The 23,843-nt window shown below is 34.7% G+C and overlaps 1 pseudogene; it reads left to right on the top strand.

The window, feature by feature from the left end:
* Positions 1–21,904: 21,904 nt before the first annotated feature.
* On the top strand, positions 21,905–23,084 carry LOC143645721 (T-box transcription factor T pseudogene; annotated as a pseudogene).
* Positions 23,085–23,843: the final 759 nt, after the last annotated feature.

Here is a 23,843-nt window from a genome sequence, read left to right as displayed (position 1 = left end):
AACTTTGGGGGAAAATATGATCATTGCAATATTCAATGATCTTCACAGATGGGAAAATAAATACAAAATTTAGTATATAGGGATATATAAGTTTTAACCTATTTCTTTCTTGTGAATGTAAATGGAAATTTTTGTCATTACTTTGTAAGCTATTATTATTATGTTTTAACTTAGATGAATTTTTCCCTAAAATCAACATTTTATTATATTAATGCAGTGGCTCAACAACTTATTTTTGGTTGATATGTGTCCTATATTTAACATTTCTTCAGCCTTGTGTTTGAGATGAGTCTCTTCTATGCAGTTAATTACATTTTTCAACCAATTTAATATTTTTTCCCATTGAGATAAATCATAATTTTTATTTATTTTGTTACAATTAAAAATATACAACATGATGTTCAATTTAACAACAGCAAAATACTGCTAATACCATGAACTTGAACATGTTTGTTGTAAATTCTCAGAGGATATTTTCTTTTTTCTCTCTCTCTCTTCCAGTTAGTGCCCTGGTATAAGAAGGAGTTGGTATATTTCTAGTTAAAACTTATCCTGATAGTATCACCTTCCAGTTCCAGGGTTTGTTTTTGTATTTGTGAGATGTTTGTTTGATAGTTCACTTCATTGCTTGTTTCTTTATTGTTTGGCATCTCCTAATTTGTCTTCCTCCCATGATAAGGCCCTTGTTTTTTTATTTTTATTTTATTTATTTTTTTATCTCAGAAACTTGATCCCAGTAAGTTTTGAGTCTAGGAGATAGCAACTGCCTTCTCTATTCCTACTTCAGTCATCTCCTATTCTAGGTATTGCATAACTTAGTACCAACTCCTGGATGCATTTCATAGTTTATTGTACTTTTTCATCTTATGTTTCAGTTGTTTTCTGTGGCAATCTATTCATCCTTCTATCTAGACAAGGAATCTTTCTTTCTGTATAGTCTCACATTTGCATATTAATGGTGCATATGAATAATGGAGCTACTATTGTATTTTTTGTGTTAAAACCATAAAAAATTCCTTTTGTAACTTTTACGATAAAAAATCAACTATGGATAATTAGAGTATTCTACTTGAAGAAAAATATATTTGAGGAATTTATTTTTTTAACTTTATTGTGTTTCATTTCACATTAAATGTTTTAATGATAAAAATTGCAAAGAGGCCATTCCTAAGTTTGAAAAGAAAAGAGTCCATATCTGCTTGCAAATTAAACCATTGTTTTTTTATATGACATAAACAGCATATTTATTTTGATAAATTTTTATATAATATGAAAAATATTCTTACCTATAAACTCAAAGATTTGCCATCATTTTAAATATTAACTTCAAACTACTTACTTTGACTCAGCTTTTCATTCAAAAAATAATAAAACTATTTAATTATAAAAACACTCCTGTTTGGTTTTATTCTACCACTGAAGCAGGTTTCTACAGCCAAAATATTGAAAGAACATGCCCAACTAGAATTATTTCCAACTACCTAAGTGATATCAAATTTCCACCTAGGAGGAAAATACAGTTTATTCTTCTATATTTCTAAATATTCACTGTACTTCCAATCACTCTCACCTTTCAGAGATGAACTTACCCATTTCATGTTTTTACTGTATATCAAAACCATATTCATAACTATGTTCTTTTCATCTCCAATATTTCCTCTGTGAAGGGATCAAACTGTCTTTCAATTACCATGAGGTAATATCACAATCACAGTTGTTTACATCACCAATTATGCCATCAGAAAAGTCTTTTAAGAATTCACATACGTTAACACTTAGTGGAAAGTACAAGTTTTCCAAATTTTAAATTTTTGCTTGGAAACTTGAATTTTTATCATTGACAACATCATTTGTTTCCCTTGAAGTGACGGTCTCCCCTTGTATATTTTCAAGGAAATGTCTACCAAAGCCCAAGTCTGAGTATTTACCATATGTCTGACAGTATGTCAAGTAAAAATGGTGTTCTGAAAAATGCTAGTTTAGCTCGTAGCTAAAACTGCATATATTCTTCTCCTGGAAATGACCATTGAACTTCATAAAAGGCAAATATGCTTCTTCCTATTTCTTCACAAAGATCTATACTTGAGTCAATAATTTGTCATGTATTTTTCTTCATCAAGGAAAACATGGCATTTATTTTTTTCTGTGAGCATGTGGTATTGAAAACTACAGTAAGTCTTAGTATGGTTTGGGGGCCTTCCTTGAATTGTTCTAAGGGATGAGCATTTTTACCCATCATTGTATTGAACCATCAGTGCCCCTGTACATACAACAAGTATAATATTTAATTATATGAAAGTGATGATACAGTATTTAATTATTATGAAAATAGTTTTGACCTCAAAAGCCTCCTGACAGGGTCTCATGGACCTGCAGGGACCCAAGAATCAATTTCAAAAATTGCTGCCTACTGCAATTCCCTATAGAACATTCTGAGTATTTTAGGTTTTATGCAAATATTTGGCATGAGAGAACAACAGAAAAGCTGGCATTTTAATAAATAATACTATGTATAACATAATGACCACATTTGGGCTCTTAGTTATTATGTCCCTTCCAACATTGTTAAACACATAGAAAGGGACTGGCCTAGTTACTGTTCTGCCAGCCCTTTGTGCCAGGGCTACTACATCATTGTCATTTAAGAGCATAATTAGCACATCTCATTAGCTAATGAAGATAATGACCATTAAAATTCTTTCCCAATTTATGGTTTCCTCTTTATCACAGTTTAACAACAATGTCCTTTCAGGGTAATAACAGAACTGGCTTACAAATGACCCTTATGCTAATGAATGAACAGCACCTTGTATTAAGGAGCAAAGGATTATTTATTCATTGCACTCCTAATTATATTTTGTAGTGTGGTTGTTTTGCTGATGACTTTCCAATGTGATGAAGTAACAGTGTTCTGTGAAAGTACAAAGCCAAACCCCACATAGTATAATTATTTTTTTTAACAATTCTTATTTACGGAGTGCTTAGAGTCAATTTCTACATTCCAAGTGTTAAAGTAAAGGAACAATTATAATGATCAATGTAAATAGACTATAAAATAATTTCATAAGTAATCCTAGTTTTAACTTGCAAAAGCTCTATTTGTTCAAACTTGGTTTTGTGTTTGTAAAAATGTCTATTCTAAAAATGTTTAGTACATCTTTAAGAAATTCTGAAATAATAAAAAAGAATAGTTCTAATGATAATTATTAACATTCCCAAAAGGAAAATGTACCAGGGAAAGACCTTTAGATTACCAAAATAGAATGTTTACATTTAACTACATAAGGAAAAATTTGAATTGGGAAATGATTGATTATTAATATCACTTTAGGATAGGTGCACTCATTTTTAATTACCATGTGACAAATTACAACGAACTGAGGGCTTAAAATAACATCCACTTGTTATCTCAGTTCCTGTGGCTCTGGAGTCCAGAACCGGGTCAGCAGGCACTCACAAAGAGGAGTAAGTTATTGGCCAGGCATCTCATCTCCTCTGATGCTCAGGATCTCCACCCAAGTTCATTCAGTTTGTTAGGATAATTTAGTTACCTGTGGTTTAGGACTGAGAGCCCCTTCTTCTTGTCTAGTCAGACAGGCATCTACCTCAATTTCTAGGTGGTGCCCTCAGATCCTAAAACAAAAACAAACCCGAAAATGTGCCAGTTTACATCTTCAAAGGCAGCAGAAGAATCAAATGCCTGCTATTAAGGAGTCCATATGATATAATAAAATTGCAGCACTGACCACGCATTATATTCATAGGCTCTGTGTGTGTGTGTGTGTGTGTGTGTGTGTGTACATGTTGTATAAGCATACATGCAAACAATCTTATCCACTAGCCACTTACATCCTCAGACTTCAATCCTTTGATTTCTTTATTTCATGGACTTACTACAATTTCTTAATTTTAAGGCTTTATAAATTGAGTGTTTTATCTCCATCCTCCATGTCTAATGAAGTACATGATCATACAGGTACTTTGTTTCCAGAATGTTTCATTGTCTCCTTGTCATTCCCATCGCCACCACCCCAATAGTATCCTTATAACTCCTATTATAACAGTGAATATATAATGGGCCATCTTGAGCCTTCCCTCTTTCTCCTTCATATACAAACCATGCATTGTCTTTCCATTGTTATTTATAGATCCCTGGTCATTCCCTTCATCAAAATCTTTTGAGACTGAAGTAGATTTTTTGGGCAGGCTCAGACATATAAGCAACCATATAGAATTTTCACACATTATTCTTACATATATCTAGACACTAAAAAGCTATGTTTCAATCTAGATAATAAAGGATTAAAAGAATCTTTCATAACCAATAATCTGAAATTAGTACTCTGGCGTTAAAATTGCTTGGGTGGTCAAGAGTCTCATCACTACTTTTCCAATATTACTTCTCACTGTTCTTTTCTATGATATTTCATACATTTTCCCTGTGATATTTGGAAGCATTTTCTTCCTCCTCAGAAAAGTTATGTGGATGAGGACACAAAACTGCAATCTTCATATGAAGGTGCTTACTATTTGTCATAAATACTTCCTCACATTCTTAAAGTTTTCACACACATAATTTTATTGGTCACATATAACAATTTTGGATATTTTGCATTATTTTCCAATTCACTTTTTCCCAATTCATTTTTATTATAAAACATTCTCAGATCAATATTTATATAGATAAAACTTTCCTTGGAATTCAGATTATTTCTGTGGAATTCCACGATTGATTGTCACCCAAACATAACTTAATGTTTTACATTTTTAAGTGTGTTCATGACTCAAGAGCTTAATGCTATTCCCTGACATAAATAATTATATTATTTTAGCCCAGTCAAGAAAAATGTCAATGTCAAACAACCAGGACTCACCAAAACAGAAAAATAACTTAAATTGAGGGTGTGCATAACTCAGATTCCAAAGCAATTGGGTCTGACTTCAGAATCTTTTCATCATATGTGCAGTAAGTGGTGGGGTTTGTGATCACTAATGCCGGTGGAGTTACCTGGGGAGAAGGGTAAAATAGGGATTTATGTGCAGATGATAAATAGTCAGTACTGTGTATAAAAGCATGTGGGAGGAAAGAGAAGAAAAAAGCAGAATTGAAAAGAGCAGGAAGTTGATTTCTGAGTTGTTCGCAAAAACACATCTCAACAGACTACGTGTGGTATTCTTAAAATGATACAAACATTTAGAGAAGTCCCTAGTTAAAACAAGAAGGCCAGGCCATTATACACTGACAGCAATGAGCCTGTGAACATGAGTTACCCTGCAATTGGGACTAATCTTGAGGGAGGAGATTACTTCAACTGAAATCTTCAAATACAGTAATTACAATAATACAGCAATTTTTACTGGGAAATTCTAATTCTTATATCCTGAACTCTCACTTCAAATTGACCTGGTTCTTTAAAAATACAATTAAAAAGTTACATCAAAGGATTCTGATATCCTTTTATTATACCACCACATATTTTCTTGTTATTTTGGACAACATGTAGATGCTTTAGTTTTTCTGAATATATAATAAGACTGTAATTTGCACAGTGAATCGAAATGAAATGGAATACAACATAATATGAATAGCTTTGAGACAGCGGCCTATAAAACAAGTGAAAGCAGTGTTTTATATGTCTCTGTATATTTTTTATGATATGTTCTTTATATAGTTAGGAGTTTACTTTTTAATTATCCCACATGTTCAGAAGTACGAATGAGTACTTGTTGATATTGTCTCTAAGATAATGGTTGCATTTAAAATATTAGGCAAGCTGAAATTGAGAAAAGATAGTGTGATTTAAAGTGACGTGTATGTTTCTTAATAAAGGGGAATATTTTAAATTCTTTTCCCAAAGTGTTTAATTGGATTGTTCCATTCCCATTTGAATAAATATACTTAACATAGAAAATGGAATTATTCATTGGTGGTATCTCCTGACTGGCAGAGTTGTTTTCCATATGCTAGGAATAATTATGAATTTCTTCCCTTTTACCAGATTTTAAAGATTTAAAATAGGAGATAGTGTAATGACTATCAGTACTGTACCTTGAGCCTTGCACAACTCAGAGGGACCTGGCTTTTGGGCTAACAATGAAGCAGGGATAAAATGATCTGCCATATCTTTTTTGTCTCATTTCCAAAGGGCTTATTGTATCCTTAGGAGAAAATATTATCTATACCTAAATGTGTGTCGGTGCTCACATAAGAGTTTTCCTCCAGTAGAATAGTTAGCCCAATTCTTACAATTACTCCTAAGGAGCTCTCGTCTCTCCCCACCCCAAATCACACATGCTTGAGTTGCAGGGGCCACACACCAGGCACCATTAAAGAGCAACCTGCGTTCTTAATGACAGGATACCTAAACACTGAACTAGTACCTGAAATTAAACATGGAAATCGGTCACAAAGAGTTCTGTTTACCCCTTATTTAATGGAAGGTCATATTGAAAAGATCAAAGTTCCAAAAAAACCATATTAAAACACTGGTATTTGTAAGAAGCCTGAGGCTTCAGAACAGTATTTGTTCTAAAGGGATCTAATGATCTCAGATTTTGCTCCTTCTATCTCTCTATTTCTCTACCTCTCCATCCATCTCTCTCTCTTTCTCTATTTGTATCTCTCCCTCCATCCTTCTGTCCTTACCTATGTATGTTCTATTTGTGGATGGACACACACACGCACACACACACACATCCAATCTACTATAAGTTTATTTTTTCTTCGCAGTACTTTCAGGACACCCCACCACATTTTCCTGGTTTTCATATCTCCTGACTGCTCCTTCTTAAAGGACTTAGTCTTTAACCTTTTTTGCTGTCTACATTGAAATATTGGGTTATATTTTCCAGACTCGTTCATATATGACTAAAGACACCCAAATGTTTTTCTTTAGCCCCTTTTTTTTTTCTCCTGGATCCCAAATTCATCTTTCTTAACTTTTCTATTTGAATGAATGCTACTTCTTAAACCCATTCTGCCTTTATTTTTCTTCATAGCACTGTGGTCATCTCAGATGTAGCATGTATTTATTTATTTAAGTATATATTTTTATTTTCCCCACTCCTCCCACCTCCAGAATATAAGCACCTCAAGGGCAGGGCTTTTATCCGTTGTGTTCACTGCTCTATCCTCGTGTGAATAATAGTGTTTTTCACATAGTAGGCACTCAGTAAATAGTTGCTGAATGAATGATCTGCCCCTGTTGTCATACTTAAAATTTAAGGTATCTGTTTGGCATTTATGGACACCATTTTCATCAATTTTTGGAAATAGAATTAATATATTAAATCACATTGTTACCCAAGGGTAAGTAAAGCTGACTTTGGCATAGACAGTAAGAAATTCAATCATTATGTTTTTGCTTTTTAGCTTCAGAAAAGCCTTCATCACCATCTGAAAATACATAACCATCTTTTATTTGCCTTGTGTTAATATTTTTAAGTATTCAAAATAAATATTTTCTTCTTTTCAAAATCAGTGCTTCAGTCCAACTGCAAATATGTTATATGTGTCATAAAATATGAACCAATTGTAAAAATTTTCTCAAATATGTCATTGTTAAAATACCAGCACAAGAGATTTCCTACTGACTTAGAATACCCCTTTATTATAAATATTATATTTTAGTTTTTGTTTAACTTTGTTTCTGACATTTCTAGTCCTAGTCTGATCTGCTATTCATCTTGAGTTGGTTTCAAAGTGTTTTAATTATTAACTTAATAATGCTTGTTGATATTATTAATTTCTAATATAGCTATCATTTTAATATTATTTAAAATTACTAATATATTATATTTTGTGTAGACTACACATTAGGCATAATGCTAAGTGCTTACATGGATTATAACATGTAAATGAATAGCCAAGGCTCTACAAAAAATTTATTTGTTATAATCAGTTGAGGTATTAGCAGTTAGAAGATCATAACTAAATTGCCGAAGATCACACAAATAACAGGTGATGGCCTAAGATTCTAACTGGTGTTTTTCTCTCAAAAGGCCATACCCTTTAAAAATAAACCTTTCATCTCAAGCCCTTCAATATTTTCCCTCTCCAATAAATGTATTTGCTGTACAGCCCCAGTTATGCTTTCAGTGGTTGAATCCTTGAGTGGTATGGAGAAATTTAAGGAATTTTTTTTTTTTTTTTTTTTTACATGGGCAGGCATCAGGAATCGAACCCGGGTCCTTTGGCATGGCAGGCGAGCATTCTTGCCTGCTGAGCCACTGTGGCCCACCCGGTATGGAGAAATTTAAAACTTAATAACTATATTTAATTTTACTTAAAAATGTGCATAGATTTAAATGATAGAGAAGTTGAGAGATTTTTTCTCATGTTTTTTGCTTTTTTCCCTTTTTGTTTATTTATCCCCTTCAGAACTCAACTGCGGTGATATTTAAGAAGAAAATACATCTTCAAGCATTCATGAAGTGAGTTAAAAGGTAATTCTTTCTGTGTAATTTTTGTCATATTAAAATGTTATAGAACTGCCAAGCTTATTGCCATACAGTTTCACTTAAAAACTCTTTTAAAATTATATTGAGCTACTTAGAAATTTGGTGTAGAATTTTCTTCTGTTACATATATGCTTTAAAAACCCTCTTCAAAAAAATCACTTAGCCCATTATTTTCTCTAAGAAAGTTTTAAACTCTTTCTCATAGTTGCACTTACCAATCATAGAACCAGCAGAGATGCATTGATATTATGCTTTTATAGGTATTTCTAAATTTTATTAAAAAAATAAAGTTCAAGAGAAATGGACTTGAGCGAAATCAATTTCATTTCATGAAAAAGCTGTATTTCTAAACTAAAATGTTTAAAGATTAGTTATAAAATCTGTTTCTTGGAATTGTACACTCCAAATATACTTATATAAATAAATATTTTATCATTTAAGTAATTTTTCCCTACATATATTACTCTTTACTAATGAATACAGAGGTTAACTGCTTTGTAAATTATCTTTAAAGGGCAGACTCTTGAAGTATGCAAGATTCTGGATATTAATCATTATTTAACCATGTGAAATTGTTTATTAAGCTTTATTAAAACAAAAACACTTGTCTTCGAACAATAATTATAGTGTATGTGGCTATTGAAAAAGTTAATAATTAATAGTAGATAAAAATATACCTTCTACCATTTTAGCCAGTGATTAAAGACATTTAATCCAAAATTGCCTGTGTTATAAACAAAATCTTGGGTACTTAAATTTCTCATCAAAAGATGAACTATAAGAAAATAAGCCCTGAGATAAAAACAATTATTTTAAATTTTTGAATGAATCATACATATTCTATGTAATAGCTTGACTTTTTAGGTAAGTTTATATATATATTAAATTCTTCTCATTTATATAAGTGGTAAGGAAATGCTGATGTTTCACTTTATTTTGTAATGTGTTGCTATTTTTTAAAGTCAGTTCTAAATACATACCTGCTCTTCTGTAAATAAAATTAGATGAAGAAAACAAACAAAAATACTAAACAAATGGTGTGGGGGTCAACTCATTACACAGTTTTTGCGTGTGCGACCCTCTGACCTCAAGCCCATCACCCACGTGTCCCCCAAATCACCCTCAGGAACCTCCATCTTCCATTCTGTTAGATTCAAAACTTATTCATGTTGTAAACAATTACTCTTTTGAAAATGTCTTTTAGGATGTATAAATATATAGAATTAAATGCAAACAGGTATAGAATCTGTGTCATGAAAGATTTTGTTGCATACATGATTTAAGTATCATGATAATAAATCATTTCATTACACATAAGAAAGACTTTATCTATCATTCTGATTGTACTTCACCATTGGCAGTAAAACTCTATTTTGTGAGAAAATTTGTAGGGGTATTCATGTCCCTGAATGTGAATTAAAAATATATAACTTTTAAAATTAGAATATTAATTCATAATTTTAATATTTAATAATTTATTATGTTTAAATCTTACAGTGCTGTCCTTTACAGCTTTCAGGAATTGTGAACAGAGTTATATTTATACTGAATGATTTGCTCTGCATGATGGAGCTAACTTCTGTAGCCAGACTTGAGTAATTTTATATTAGAGTAGGTAGAACACTGCAAACTTTGTTATCTTATGAGGTAAAGTTTAGTTACACTTTTAATATTAGCCTGAATTTCTCATGGGCAATAGGTGATATGTTTCAGTTTGCTAAAGCTGCTGGAATTCAATATACTAGAAATGGATCGGTTTTTACAAAGGAAATTTATTAAATTACAAAGTTTACAGTTTAAGACTGTTAAAAAAATGTCCAAATTAAGGCATCTACAAGAGGTAACCTTCAATCAAGAAATGCAGATCACATCCAGAGATTTTCTGTCAGCTGAGAAGGCAGGTGGCTGACATCTCCTGGTTCTTTGCTCTGGGTTGTGTTTCTTTCAATTTCTGATTCCAGTGGCTTTCCATGTCCAAGCATCTGCTTTTTGTGTTGGCTCTTTTAAGAACTTCTGTAAACCAAGACCTTCCTTGAACAGGCGGGATCATATTCCATGGAAATAATCTAATCAAAATCCCTACCCAACAATTCTTCTGCCATAAAATTGAATTAACAGAACATGGCTTTTCTGGGCTAGATAACAGTTTCATCCCAACACAGTGATATATACATAGGGAGCTATTTAACGTAAAGGGAAGACGGTTTATGACACTGTCATCTAGTAAATTTAATCTAAAGACATTTTTCAGACTCCAAAATTGTTGCAATTTATTTATAAATATCTGAACAAGATAAAAATGCACAGAAATTGCATAATGCATGTTTCCTTCATGAAGTTATTTAATTTTTAGCACTCTTTTTGTTGTGAAAATATGAGTAGTAATGTATCTACCTTATAGAGTTGATATTAGACAAAAATAAAAGATCATCTATGTATTGTTCCTACTCCACAGGTTTTTTGTTTGTTTTTTGTTTGTTTGTTTCTATGTGCTGTTCTTAGACCAACAGATATTCCTCATATTGTTACATAAAGTAACCAAGTAAATTGTGTAACTTGTTGCATACCAATAGCTCCTAATGTAATTCTGTAGTCATGAATATTTATTAAGTACATCTTCTAAGTTGTTGGTGTTCACAAATTCATTCAATCCTCACAATAGCCCTATGACATAGCCATGCTTATTACTTCCCAGAACTGTGGATAAAATGGAAATGACATGATTTTGATCTGACATTAAACAATTTTTTCTTAAATCAACTAACACACCAAAGCAGAATATAATTATACTTATTGCAACATTTGCTTATACTTTTCTTCCTGAAATACAGAGGAGTAATACTTATCATCAAATGATACAAAACAATCACCATAAGGTTGCTGACTACAAAAGGTCACCTGAGATTGAGTTCCGTTGCCTACGCTTGCTTTGAAATAGTAAAAACTCTGATTTTTAATTAGAGTAGCTGATATATATTCCGATTTATAATGAAGTAGTTCTTGAAAGGGACATCAGGAACTTCTCAATTAGTCAGAATGTTGGTCTTCAATATGCTCATTGCTTCTGCTACCTCTTGTTCAAAGGCTACGGTACATGGCAAGGCAAGTCACACAGTTTGTGCTGTGACCCTGCAATGAATACTTTTCTCTTGTCATGCAGCTCAGGCAGATTTATAAGTACTTCATATTCTCTGGGGGACGGAATCAAGCTGACTGTTTATGAGAGAGAATATGATCATGTACTTTCAAGTTTCCTGTGCATTTATTGATGAACGACATTCATGTTGCTTCAAGTCAAACATTTATCCCTTTTCCCTTATTCAACAGTGTCAGCTTCTTGAAACATGTCCCAGTGAAGAAATAGCCCTGCTCCAGCCTGCTTAAAATCTATCACATTGCATATTTCAAATCCCACCAAAATCTTCAACACCTTTAAAAAAACTTCATAAAAACATGCCCTTAAATTTAATCATCACACACTTCATGCACAATTTCCACAAATTAAAGGAAAATATTTAGCATGTATTTCTAGGTAGATAATTATTATATTTTCTTGGAGGTTTGAAAATTATAAAAATTAATTATCTATTATTAAAAACATGTGTGATTCTTTATATGTGCCTTTTTTATCTAAATCTGAATGTTCTCATAATTTCCTCATTTCTCGATCCTCAATCACCCTCCATTTTAATTAAAATTCTTCTTCCCTTTTCCTGTTATTAATTACCTACAAACATATCTTATTGAGAAGTCACCGTACCTGAATGTGACTTCAAATCACTAGAAGTTCCGTTTTCCTCAGAACTATATCTTTCACAAAGTGGCTTCTTCTCTAGCCTATCTTCCCAATTCACCAGGATATTGAAAAGCATGTCCCTACCTTATTGGAGTTTATATCCAGTTCTCTCCCTTCCCTTACCCTCTCCATCCTCCAGTATAGAGCACATTCCTTGGCATAAGGTAGAGAAGTGAATTCAAGGAGAAAAATTAAGAAAGAGGTAACAAAATATACCTCTTCAAATACAGACAGGAGTGTCAGAGGGTAGAAGTGGGGTAGAGACAGGAGAGCATCTATCTCAACTCTTGAGGCATTAGCATGACTCAACAGTAACTTAGTGGAGAACTGAATTCTCAGGTTGGATAGCTGGGAAGGAATTGACTGTGAAAAAATGAACTATCATTGACATGGCTTTAGTGGGTGAGGAGATGAGGAGAAAAACAGAAGGAAGAAGATAACTGAAAAAGCAACAAAATTGGCGTCAGTAATGGGGTATCCAGTGTAGGTGCCAGTGCTTTAGCAGTGGGACAGTTCTTAATTTTTAGTGCTTATTTTTATGATTATGATTGTGCCATTTTCATAGTAGAAACCTGAGCTTGGACTGGAGAGGACTTTGAAAAATAACTATCACAATTGAAAAAAATCTATATTAAAGGCAAGGTCCACTTTATGATTGATGACTTTGAAATATCTATTTCTGTCACTTCTGGGATTGATTTAAGCTATTTCTAGGTTGGCTCACCTTAGAAGCTTCACGTGGGCATGTCACTGTCAGCTTCTCAGGGCTCTCAAGTAAAAATTCTTCAGCTTCTCTGAAGATATTCTTAGGAATTTCTGACAACCACTGCATAATATTTTTTAAGTGGCAGTCTCGTGTCTCTCTATAAAATGCTAATTAATCTTCTAACAGCCCTATGAAGTACTTGCTATTGGTAAATGTATACACGATGACTCAGAGAGTTTAAGTTGTCCAAACTAAGTAATGGAACTGATATTTAATCCCAGGCAGTCTCTAGAATCTGTCCTTAACCACTATGCTATGCTCTCTGTATGAAAAAAAAAAAAGGTTGAGTTTTCATCTTTATATGCTTTCAATGCCAATGAAGAACTTTATATAATTGTGGGGACTAGTTTAGTGAAAGTGATTTGGGATTAAGAATCTGTGTTTGGTTGAATCCATGCATTTCTCATTAGTATTTTCGAATCCAGTGACCATGAGTTGTCTATGTTACTGTGTAAAACCTTTGTTTTCTTCTCTCTAAAATAAGATAATAATAACATAATGAACGAGCCACCTCTCAGATGGATTTTGCAAGTAACCAGTTGATAAAATGCACTCAAATGTCTTGGAAAATGCCGGAACATAAAAAAAAAAAATTGTATCACTTGGAATGATGGATCATACAAGCAGTCAAAAGGGAGTTATTAAAACATTAAAGAAATAATAAATGTGTGTGTGTGTGTCCCCATCATTTGGAATGACTGCCATATCAAAAACTATAAGAAGTGATTGACAAGCAGTATTTCCTTTTACCTTCCTCCAAACCTCTGAGGCAGGAATATAATCATCAATTTAAAAAGGAAATACTGGAAGCTAAGAAAAGAACAGTAACTCTCTTAAAGGGATAGAGCTAAGAAGTGACAAAGGAGAAATGTGCACCCAGTTTTCTAATTCTAGCATCCATGTTCTTTTTCCTACATCCAACTCCCTGTTGGGTATGGAGAGAATTTCAACCTTGAGGCCTGGAGACCTCCTTTTATTCTCTTACCATAATCATAACATTCAGCCTTATAAATGCTAAGATAAGTAGAATATCAGCCAAGCCCTGGGATTTTAACTCACTCTGCATGACTTCCTTCATTATAAAAAATTTGCACAAAGGTCAGTTATCTTCATTTTATACATATAAAATTTTGGACACCTACTCTGAGCCAGTTAATATACTATTAGCATGCAAAAATCTAATTTTGTATCCGGAAAATCCAATTAAGCAGGTATTGTCTCCATTTTACTGATAAGAAAACTAAACGTGAATTGATTGTGGATTATTCTGGCACCAACAGTGCTCTTAAACCTCAGGAATACGGAGGTGTATTTGATTTTATTCACCCACACATGCACTATGGTTGTCGCGATCTGGTAATGAGAGCTCTTGCTTCTTTCTAATTATTGATTCAAACGAACACCTTAGGATTTTTACTTTCAGTCTTTTTTTCAAGACAAAATACTAGAGTAGAACTTCTTTTTCAAATCCCTTCAAAGAATGTGCAAAATTTCGTTTCCATATGCAGTTTTCTACAGAGTTTTCATCCCTTTCATAAAATTCCCAATGGAGTCTGTGACTAAAAAAGTTTTAAGTACATAAAAACAGCAAAGGGTTAGAGAAAATGATACTGAAATATGTGTCATTTGGGGAAAAAAAGCTGTTTGTAAATGGTTTCCTAATAACAATAAACAATAACGGATATACACAAATAACAGTCACCTGAATACATTTTGCATCACCTGAGTGAATTTTTTTATAAGACAGGTTATGGGAGCATATACGGATTCTACACCTGTCTTTTGACTTAATTGCTGAGTGTTTAATTTAATATTTTATAGAATTATCACAACACAAAAAATGAGTAGTAACCATGTGTTTTTTGACTTTCCACCCTATTTAACACCCTTTACAAAACTATGGATGCTGTTTTTCATAACTCCATATATTGCTGCTCCACAGCCCCCAAATTTCGATAATCATTCTCCCATTAACGATTAGCCATAATCCCTCTTTCTTTTATTCCAAACCCCTCCACAATTAAAACAAAGAAAACAATTACAGCATCTCAACATCAAGCTGTCCTTTCTTTCTTACAAACTTGTCCTCTGCAAGTCAAAAATGGTGATAGCATTATTTCAGTTATCAATGCATTAGTTAGCTATCTGTTACTCCATTCTGAAAACATATGCTATCATGCAGTTGAGAGTCAGAGCTTCTAAGATGATCTGTAAGGAATGACACCAAATATTGAAGATTCCTCTGTAACAGAAGTTTCTTGTCTTTATTTATTTTTATTGCAGATGATATGTTTATGTGTGTTTTGTTTGCTAAGGCTGCCAGACCGCAATATACCAGAAACAGGTTGGCTTTTACAATGCGGATCTATTACCTTACAAATTGCAATTCTTAGGAAAATGTCCAACTCAAAGCATCAACAAGACAATACCTGGACTTTGAAGACAGGTTGCTAGCATCTGAGACACCTCTGTCACATGAGAAGGCATATGACTGGTGTCCGCTGATCCTTTCTTTACTCCTGGGTTTCACTGATTTCAGCTTCTGGTTCCAGTGGCTTCCTCTCTGAGCTTCTGTGGGTCTTCTCTTAGCTTCTTCAGGTGTTTATCTAGATTTCATCTCTTGGCTTCTCTGGGGCTTCTCTGAGCTCTCTGAGCTTTTTCTTTATATCCTTTACCCTCTTATAAAGAAGTCCAGTAAGGGATAAAGACCCATTTTGAATGGATGGGTCACATTTCAGTAGAAATAACCTAATCAAAAGGTCCCACCCACAGTAGGTCTACACCCACAGGAGTGGATTAAAAGAACATGGCCGAACCAAGGAATACAATGACTGAGAAGTACAATGTTGAACAGTGATATATTTATGTGATGGAATGTGGGCCAGCTACAAAAAGAAGGGATGATGAGGGGCAGAAAACTAACTGAATAAAACTTGGGACAATGGTCTGTGCAAAAAAAAGGGCAGAATCAGACAAGCAAATATGCTAAGATCCCTCTCAAAAAATACTTATAATGAAATGAAAGCCTGGATTGTGGACCGTTATAGCAGCCACATTTGGTCTGAAGTTGTGGATGCATTTCTGGATTCTGAAACACTGAGCTATATGTATATCAGCTGGTATTTCCCTGGGAGTCTGAGTAGCTCTGTGACACCTGGGCGCCAGAATGGAGTGTGACAGACTTGAAAGTCGGCATAGCCATATATAATAGCCATTGAAATGACTGAGAAAGAGATCAGGCCTCAATTAGAGTTTAAAAGGAAGCCACTCTGGCTGGGTCTAAGATAAATTAGAATGCAGGGTAAAGGTGATAGTACATGTACTCTAGGCCTTCAGCTGCTGTATATAATCAAAGGCAGAGAGGTTTATTATGTCTAGAATTTAAATTTCCTGTAATTCATAGCCTGGATCAGTCTCTCTGGATAGCTCATTTAGTCACTCCAGATTCCTGGGGTCCAGAATGACAACGAGGCCTTGTAATTCTCTATGGCTCGGTATACCAGGATACATTTCAGACTATGGAGGGCTGATAATTAAAAAGTATTGGTGCAGTCCCTTGAGGATCTAGATGGGGAAAAAGAAATGTATATATTTATTTCACATATATATTTATGTATGAAACTATTAAACTCTCCCAACTGGGAAACCATGAATACTCTCTCAACCAGTAGGGACTCCCAAGAAGAGTCCGAGCCCTGGATTTAGAGGCTTGCTCTTATGAAACTGATTTCTGTAGAGGAGAAGCTAAGACTTCCTATAATGAGGCCTAAGAGTTGCTTCCAGGAAGCCTCTTTGTTGCTCACATGTGGCCTCTCTCTCTCAGCCTAACTCTGCAAGGAAAATCAATGCCCTCCCCTCTACATGGTACAAGCCATTTAGAGGTGGAAATCTCCCTGACAATGTGAGGCATGACTCCCAGGGATGAGTCTGGTCCTGACACCATGGGATTAACAATTCCTTTCTGGAAAAAAGGGGAAAAAGAAATATAATAAAGTAAGGCATCAGTGGCCAAGAGAGCCCAAATGGAGTCCCAGAGGTAGTTCTGGAGGCTGCTTTTATGCAAGGATCAGTTAGATAGTACTAATTGCCATGGTTTGTTAAACCCGAATCAACATCATTCCTATTGACTTTTAAGAACAGGTAGGGTTTGAACAGAGGCTCTATAAAGGTTTCATGCACTAGATTTGCCTTACTGGAACATATAATTCCTATAGGGTTCTTAGGTCTGATCATTCCTGAAACCAAGAGGGACCAACCTCTCCAAGATCATCAATTAATTACATTCCCTATCTTTTAGTGTGGACATCCCTCCTCAACATGAAAAATTCAGAACAGGCATTCCTCAAAGATCCCTATAGATTGGGAAAAGGATTAAAGGAGAATGGGGAGGTATAACAGATAAAGTGGGATTTAAAAAATGAGTTTGGCTGCTGAATCACTATATTAATATTCCTTCTAGCCTCCAGTATTTTGGAGCATCTAGAAGGAAAATTCTAAGATGATGGAATGGTAGCCTATGAAAAACTCTGGGATCTGTTCTGTAAATACTTATTGAAGTGTGCTTTGAAAAGTATTGCTTTTTCTTTTCTTTTCTTTGTATGTATATATTATACAATAAAAACTTTTCTTTAAGAAGAAAAAAACATGACTTTTTCTGGAGTACATAACAGGTTCAAGCAATCACAATGTGTTTGTTTATGCATGATGTGAGAGGGAGATGGCAGGTTTAATTAGGGGCCCAAGGTATCTCAAATCAATTTCAAACCTCGTGCAATTTTGAGCAATTATAAAGTCAGGCTCTGTTCTGGAAACTGCAAATATAGGTTTGTTATCTTGCTGAGTGTTCTCAATAGTCTGATGTGGTTGATATTAACATACCCGTTTTTCAGACAATAAATTATTAAATAACTTGATCTAGATCAAGTGGAAATTCACACTCAGCTTTTCTGGCTATAATTTAAGAACTTTCTCTTATGTCACAAGATATAAAAAATCTGTTTGGTGTCTTTTGTCACCTCCTCCATTGTTGTGTTTTCCATTTTATTTCAGAAGAATAAATTGTTTTCGTCCACATTCGTTCTAAGATTCAAATCCAGCCATATTTATTGGGATATAAAAGTGCTTTAGAATCTCTTTTGATACAGTTTCACTTGTTTTAAACTGGAATACACTACATCACAATGCCATCTATTCGACATTATTGCAAAAATAGTGTATCCAGATTGTTTTGTAGGAAGGCAAAATAAGGTTTGGAACTGAGTCTAGTGTGAGTACAGGTTTTATTTATGAAGCATGCTTTGCAAGGACAAGAAAAGCCATTCTACAGAGCTGAAGACATATCTACTAACAAATGGCCATTTAGTTCTGATTTAATGCAACTCCTGGGCACCACTAAATCACCTAGAGAGATACGAAGCCAAGACATAAGATCTTTAAGTTTTCAGGTTTCTTGTCAACTGTTGCTCTTTGCAGTTGAATTCAGACATTAAATCTGTTGTTGAAAGGCCAAATAACTTTTGTTTTATGTTTTATTTTTAAACCTGTTTCTCTTTCTTTTTTGGGGGGGACTCAATTCAGGAGGAGGTTTATTGACAGGTTGTTATCTTTATCACTAGGATATGATTTTTAAAACTTGGGTGCAAAGAAAAAAGCAATTTAAGTGATAAAATTTATTTGATAATAAAATATTACCTTATAAAAACAATGTACAACCCAAAGAAATTAAATTTTCTTATTCTAGAAGTTTTAAAGTTCATAAAATATCAAAAATATATACATACATTTATATGTATGCAAAAATATATACATTTGCTGCTATTTATCATAAGTAACTACTTTCATTCTTAACTACTTAACTACTTTCATTCCCACCCAGTTCAAGCTGTAAAATTCGGTCAATTTCTTACACTTAAGTGATTTATTGAATCTTCTTTAACCTGTCAGAAATTCACATTTCCTGATAATTATGAAAGTGAGCAATGCATTTGAATACCTCTTGGTTGTTCTTTCCCATTGTTCAAATTATAAGATCAGTTGATCTTATGAACATTCCAGGAAACAGGCATTAAGTGTGAGATAACAAGCCTATCGGTATTCATTACCATATGGGCAATACTTTTTGAACGAAAAAAATGCATGGTTTATGCCCTTGTTTCATTGTTTTGGTTGGCATTTTGTTTCTTAAAACTCCTTTAAAATAGTAGTTTACATTAACAAAATGAAATTTCAAACAAGATTCAGTCATTCTCAATAGAAGTTATTAGCTATTTTGTACGTGGTTATTGATGGCAAATTATATATTTTTTCAATTATATCTTAAAATTGTAATATTTAGACTATCATCATAGAAAATATCTAAATTCTGTAAAATGCTCAGTTTTTCAATCATTAATCACAGATTTTCAACTAAATAATGTCAAAAAATCTTCAACTGGGGGTCCAATGGTGCAGGCATTGCTGGAATGTAGCTTTTTTGACCCTTATTAGCTGTGTCACCTTGAGTAATTAATGTAACCTGTCTGAGCCTCTGACTCATTATTTGATAATTAGGAGTGGGACTCTTGTGGAGGTTCCTAAGTGCCAAACTTCACACTGGGGTCTTTCTATGATAAAGATTCCCAGCTCTAACTTACAGTGATATAACTAAATTACTGAGTTTATTATAATTCTATATAAATTCTTTCTAAGAGCTCTAATTTATTTAGAGATTTTTAAATGTCCATTCCCTTATCTTACAAGTTTAAGAGAGCATTATAATAAAATTTAGTTTTTGGACTCAGTGAACATTCTCTTTGGACAGGGTAAATGTAAAATTATATTTTGGAAGTAAATACTTTCCTATGTAGATGAGTTATAAAATGATGAAGTATGATAATTTTTAAGTGTAATAATGGAATCATACTTGTCATTATGTAAGAAAATGATTATTTTTAAAGTTTTATGCTAAATTATTTAAAGGAAAATTCTTGATATCTAGGATTCGCTATAAATTATTTGAGCAAAATATGTAGATGAAGCAAGTATAACAAAAGATTAATGCTTTTTCAGTCTGGATTATGGGTTTATTGTGATGGTGTAATTGTATTTTGCTCTCCACTTTTAGGTGCAGTGGGAATTTTTTATTCAAAATGCTTTATAAAGCAAGCATGACTTCAATGAAATAGTAACAATTGTTACAATATCCTCATTTAGAGAAATAACAGATCAGTAATTCTTTGGTAATCATTTCATTTAAATATATTTTTCTACTCAATGAAACCTACAATCAAGGAAAAAATAAACTGAGCCAAACTTCCTCTTTCATTTTTGAAATATGTTTTTAATCCCTTCACAATTTGAACTTCACTCAACTGAAACTTCATAGAAGAAAACTGTTGCTTCCAACTTTGCCTCTGTCTATTCTAAGTATCCTTGGCTAATGATGTAGCTTTCATTGCCTCAACTTCTTTCTGCCTAATTATCCAGAAAAATAAACAAAAACGGATTTAGCTAACAAATATTTAAGGAGAGTTTAAGCAGTGCCTCTAACTAAGCAGGAATTACGCATTTTGAAAAATGTAAATAAGTTGCTAGGGCAACAGAGATGTTTATGTTTGGAGAAGTACAACTCCATTCCCATCTCTAAAGCTACTCTCAGCCAGTTAACACAAGCAGATACACACACATGCATACACATCCTGGTAGGCATTTAGTTAGGCTTCTCATCTTCTTCTAGGGTGAAATGCCAAGAACATATGCTTAAATGTAGCCTTTGTTATCCCAGAGACCTGAAATCTGGGTCCAAATCCCAGATCTGACACTTATTAGCTATTAAAAAGTAAGAAAATTATGCTGGGATTTTATCATCTACAATAAAAATGTCTGTTTGGAAAAGTTAATTAACTTAATAATGCAATGCCAGAAACAGAAAGTTCTCACTAGAGTTCTTTCTTTAACATTTTATTATCATTTTTTACTGAAAGGAGGGGCACAATTGTAATAACCTCTGTTTTCCCTGATTTCCAAACTGAGTATAAATAAAATGTTTAAAAATTGTTCTAATTTGATTGGTCATTTATTTAAAAGGGGGAAAAGAGGAAAAAATACATATGCCTATGCCCATTCTCAATAAAATATATAATTATGCTCATTATCTCCAATCTTTCTGCTTTGTTGATGTTTTTGTACATACATTAAACTTTCTCATAATATTTTTCTGCTCTTACAGTCCCATGTGATAGATTTCTGTTGTGTGTTTTTTTGTTGTTGTTGTTTTGTTTTGTTTTTCTCCCTAAACAAGCAGCACAGAATACAAGTCAGATCTTGGGAATAAAACATTATGTTCCTGAGCCTTTAATAGATAATATATCCTCAGTTTCCCTGGGTAGGACCTCTAGAAATGGAAGCCAAGATAGATTTAATGAGGTTTACAGATGTTAAAATGTATCCAAGTTTTTTTTTTTTTTTTTAAGGGATAACTAGAGACCATTGTTAGCATTTTGCTTTAGAACTCATCACATTTTAAACTGTGTCTGAACTTGCAAAACATATTAAAATATTTCTACATAATATTCAAGCAATCAGTTTAAATATATATGTGAAAGAAGAAAATGAAATTATATTATTGATTAATATTTAGAGTTAGTAATCTAACAAGTCCACCCAATAACTACATTTAAAAACCTAAGTGTGGAGAGACCTACTCTAGTCACGCCTTGTGAGTGTTAAATGGAACCACCTTAATTCCCCCACCTCCCTCTCTCCACCTCCTGACCCCCAAATCTCCATCCTCGCAAAGACCTGGGGAGTGCCCTTCGCCATTCCTGGCCCAGAGTGGCCCCTTTCCTTGGGGGAGTGGCAGGTGGCTCTAGAATAATGAGTTGGGCCTTTAGGGTGCGGTGGGAATGGGGTGGGCGGGAAGGGGCGCTCTTGGGAAAAGAGCGAAAGTGGAGCATCTGCTCAGCTCGTGGAGAGCAGACAGCTGCAGGCCGGCAGGAAGAAGGAGATCCCCACGGAGCTCCAGCCGCACATCGGCCTGGAGGAGAGGGAGCTGTGGCTGCGCTTCAGGGACCTCACCCAGGAACTGATCCTCACCAAGAACTGCCTGAGGATATTCCCAATGCTGAAGGAATATGAACCCCATCGCCACGTATTCCTTCCTCCTGGACTTCGCGACTATGGACAACCACCTTTGGAAGTGTGCGGACCCCGAGTGAGTGCCTGGGGCAAGCCGGAGCTGCAGGCTCACAGGGGCATCTACATCCACCCAAACTCCCAACTTCAGGGCTCACTGGAGGCAGGCACTGACCTTCTTCAGCAAAGTCAAACTCGCCTGCAAGTTCAAGGGTGAGATCATGTTGAACTCCTTACATGAACCCCAAGTTTACGTAGTGAGGATTGGGGGTCTGCAGTGGATGATCACCAGCCGTTGCTTTCCCCAGACCCTAAAATAAGTTATCATCAGATTTGTTCTGTCCATTAACATCTTACTTTTTAGCTACGGCAACTGCCACAAAGCAGTCTTGAAAATTAATCTGAAACAGCAAGGAAGGGAATTAAGTGTGTGCTTTTTAGTTTGCCAAAGTAGGACAAGTGGAGTCTATAAATTCTGGTGTGCCAAAGTCATCTATATGCTGTATCATCGTGGTGAATGCTTACCGAAACCAAGAGATCATAGGTCTTAAGATTAAATGTATTCCATTTGCAAAAGGCGGCCGCCAAGACGTGCCTAAAGAGCCTGGAAACAACCAGCAAGCTGGATATTACCGGTTGGGGGAAGGGGTGTGTGTGGCTTATTCCTAGCACCAGTCCGCTCTGTCCACCTACCAGCAGACTCTCAAATTGGAGGTCCCTTCCCACTCTCCTCCCCTCATGTGAAAGATGCCCCGCCTTGAGGAATCACCCCACCCCAGCCCATGTACTCCTGGGAACAACTCTCCAACTTCATCTGGCAACTCATCTGCCTGTGTATCCATGCTCCAATCTCATGACAACTGGTCGACCCTCGGAGCCCCTGCCCATAGGAGAGGGCTCCCCATGAGTCATAACCCGGGCCCACCCACTGCCTGTACCCCAGCCTGTTGACATCGGAGTAACGACACCATCACACCTGGCTCCCAGACACCAGGTGAGTCTGCTGGGCTGGGAGTCTCTTCTTTAGGGGTGCCACTGCTCAGTTATGCACCCCTCGCCCGCACAGTCTCGGCTTCCTCCTCTTCAGGTGGCTGTGTGAAGGGAGCTGGATGGCCACAGGCATTCCTGACAGATAGGATGCCTCTACAAAAGCCCCCTTATAGTCTCATGGATGCGCATGGCGCTTGGCCCTTTTCTTCAAATATGCGCAAATGCACTCTTTTGTTTCTTTTCTTTTCTTTTTTTTTGCTGTGGCAACCAAATGTTGATTTGATTTAATTCATCTAGTAAGGTACAAAATGGCAGTCTCCTGGGCCAAGAGAAGCAAATAAAGCCTTTTAACTTTATCTTCAATAGGAGGAAGAAAACATTCTATTTATCAAATGCAACAGAACAAAAACAACCCATCACCACCTATTTGCACATCAACAGCAAAAGCAATTTAGTTCTGAGTAGTTTATATGCTATAGGTGCATTTAAATTTGAGAACTATATATCGGGCCTAATTCACCATGATTCATAATAATATAAATTGTTTGCTGGGGTTCAGAAATTTAATTTCTGTGTCATACAGCATATAGATGACTTTGACACACCAGAATTTATGAATTCCGCTTGTCCTACTTTAGCAAACTAAAAAGCACACATTTAATTCCCTTCCTTGTTGTTTTGGAGTAGTTTTCAAGACTGTTTTGTGGCAGTTGCCATAGC

This window comes from Tamandua tetradactyla, chromosome 9, assembly GCF_023851605.1.
Source record: "Tamandua tetradactyla isolate mTamTet1 chromosome 9, mTamTet1.pri, whole genome shotgun sequence".
NCBI lineage: Eukaryota > Metazoa > Chordata > Mammalia > Pilosa > Myrmecophagidae > Tamandua > Tamandua tetradactyla.
The sequence above is the reverse complement of the archived record's forward strand: the minus strand, read 5'-3'. Positions and strand labels throughout refer to the sequence as shown.